The sequence below is a fragment of the Erinaceus europaeus genome, chromosome 2 (assembly GCF_950295315.1).
Source record: "Erinaceus europaeus chromosome 2, mEriEur2.1, whole genome shotgun sequence".
Classification (NCBI taxonomy): Eukaryota; Metazoa; Chordata; class Mammalia; order Eulipotyphla; family Erinaceidae; genus Erinaceus; species Erinaceus europaeus.
This window is the reverse complement of record NC_080163.1, coordinates 71,747,235-71,749,772: the sequence shown is the minus strand read 5'-3', so window position 1 is coordinate 71,749,772 and position 2,538 is coordinate 71,747,235. Positions and strand designations below refer to the sequence as shown.

Here is a 2,538-nt window from a genome sequence, read left to right as displayed (position 1 = left end):
CTAGGAGAACCATTTTAGGTGTGTTTCTGGAGGCATATAACTATAACAGTTTTGCTTGAGTTTGATAGCTAGACTGAGGTTGGATGAGAATGTTGTCTGAGGGGATGGTGTCGGAGTAAAGAAAAGGGCTAGAAAGTTGGATTAGGGCAGGGAGAAGCTCCCATTTTTATAAAAAAAATATGTGGCTAAAATTAACTATTTACCTCCAACCATCTGCTCCAGGCCCATATATAAATACATATTTGTATTTAGTGCCAGAGCCTGTGTAACCTCTAAGTCCCTATTGGTCTGAGCTTATAGCTCATGGTCACATCTGAGAAACATTGCAGGCTGCACTCATTTCAGGACCAGTCTTTTTTGAGTGGCAGGGCAGATAGTCCCATCCTCCCTTTGGGGACTGGTGCTATCCCTACAGTCAATGCATTATGGTAGAGCCAACGTCCTTCCATATGCTGTTTCATATGGAAGAGACCAGTGGGAGTGGAGAGATGGATCCTTTAGAGGCCAAGGCCCATCATATGTATAGCTTCAAATTATTTTTGCTTGAAATATTCACTGTGCCAAGCAAGATGCTGTATTTTGAAAGTATTGTATTTTATCCTCCTTCAGTAGAATTTTGGCTTTAATATTAAGTTAAGGAGCAGTTTTTCTTTCGGGGTGTCTCTCTCCTTCTCTGGCAGGGTGGCCTCCAGGGAAAAGGTAACGGGCTGGTTCTTTCTCGCTCACGACAGGGGTGACACGAAGTAAAAGACACCAGGGGACTCTTAGCGTGAATCTAGAATCTGAGTCCTAGAATCCCAGAATCCTAGAGTCCATTTATTAGCAAAATTGACATGAGTTAAATAGAAAAGCAATGGAGGTAATTATTGTTGAAATATGACAGAAATTACAGGTTTCTTAACAGTCAGCATGCCCCTAAGGTAGGGGGTTGGTATGACAGGAATTGATGAGATACAAAACAGTTATTCTCCATGACACAAGCAACTTAATTATCCAAAGGTATTTGAGAGAAGCATAGGGGTTAAACTCGTAGGGTGAGACAGAGAGAAGATGAATATTAAAAAGCCATATAGTTTGGAATTTCTCTTGTCTGGGGTCTGAGGTGTGTGATGAAGTGTGTGATAAGGTGTGTTCTTCTGTGATCAGAAGGTGACTTTGAATAAGTGAATCTGCAGCCATGTGGCCTGCGGTTAATGGAGGGAAGTACTGGGGTATCTGTGGGCCTGAGAGTCAAGAAGGAAAGAACCAAGTCTGAGTTTCCCCCCTTATGCTCACCTCGGTTGAGAGAGACTTACCAAGAAGTTATCTTCTCAGACCTCCATCCAAAGATGGGGGTGGTTCTCCCTAAGCTCTATCAGGCTTACACATGTTCCCAACATTTTTCTCCCTCTTGAATGACTTCATCTAATGGTCTATTTTTTTTCCCTAGAGAAAAGACTTAGGGATCAGGGGTGGTGAAATAGCTCCCTGGGATAGAGCACTGCTTTGCTATGTGTGCCACTCAAGTTTGAACTCAGTCCCTGCCACAATAAAGGAAGCTTTAGTCCTGTGGGTTCTCTCTCTCTCTTTCCTTTCTTTCCCACAAGGTCTTACCATTGGAGCTCAGAGCCTGTACAATGAACCCACCACTGTTGGTGGCCATTTTTTCCTCTTCTTTTCTTTGAGAGAGAAATTGTCAGAGATAAATTGAGAGGAAAGGAGGAGATACAGAGGGAGAGAAGCCTATAGCACTGCTTCACCACTTGTGAAGCTTCTCCACTGCAGCCAGGGACTGAGAGTTTGCATCTGGATCCTTGAGCATGATAATGTGTGCATTCAACCAGGTGCACCATTGCCTGGCCCATTGAATATCCTGCATGATATAAAGAATCCTAAATATATCATTCTTTCCCTCCCTCCCTCCCTCTCTTCTCCTCCCTCCCTCCCTCCCTCCCTCCCTCCCTTCCTTCCTTCCTTCCTTCCTTCCTCCTTCCTCTCCTTTTTTTTTTTTTTTTTCCATTGAGAGAGTAAGAACATAGTCCTCACTACCACAAATTATGCAGTTTCCAGCAATGAGGGAAACTGCATGAATTAGCATATCTGTAGTGCAATGGATAAGCCTTGCCCATAAAAAGATACCTTCAGGATTATGGCATCCTCCCTACCAGGCAAGTATAAATATAGCACTTCCAGTGGATTATCTGAGTTGCTCTAGTAAATCGTTAAACCAGACTGAGTTGAGGGAGAACTCAAATTTATAGCCAGTTAGAAGTGCAAGTGGCCTGGGGAAACTATGAGACTTGTATGTGCCTGGTGTTGAGGATAGGTTTGTGAAGCACTCTGCCCCTAATCTATAAGTCTGTATTAAATCTGGAAGCCAAAGTCAGAATTGCACTACATTACCTTAGTTGTGATTAGTAGCTATTAGGACCTTGCCTGTGATTGTAAGACATTTGGTGGCATTTCTGTCCTCTACTGACTACATCTGGTACTATCCCTGTACCATACTCCCAGCTCCCAGTAGTGATAAACAAAAAAGTCTCAAAGCATTGTTAAATA

At 43.0% G+C, this 2,538-nt stretch overlaps 1 non-coding gene across 1 annotated transcript; it reads right to left on the bottom strand.

Moving 5' to 3' along the window:
• Positions 1 to 1,997: 1,997 nt before the first annotated feature.
• LOC132537103 (U1 spliceosomal RNA) lies at positions 1,998 to 2,155 on the bottom strand. The gene has a single exon (XR_009548590.1). It is a non-coding gene; the product is annotated as a U1 spliceosomal RNA (small nuclear RNA).
• Between the last annotated feature and the right edge of the window lie 383 nt (positions 2,156 to 2,538).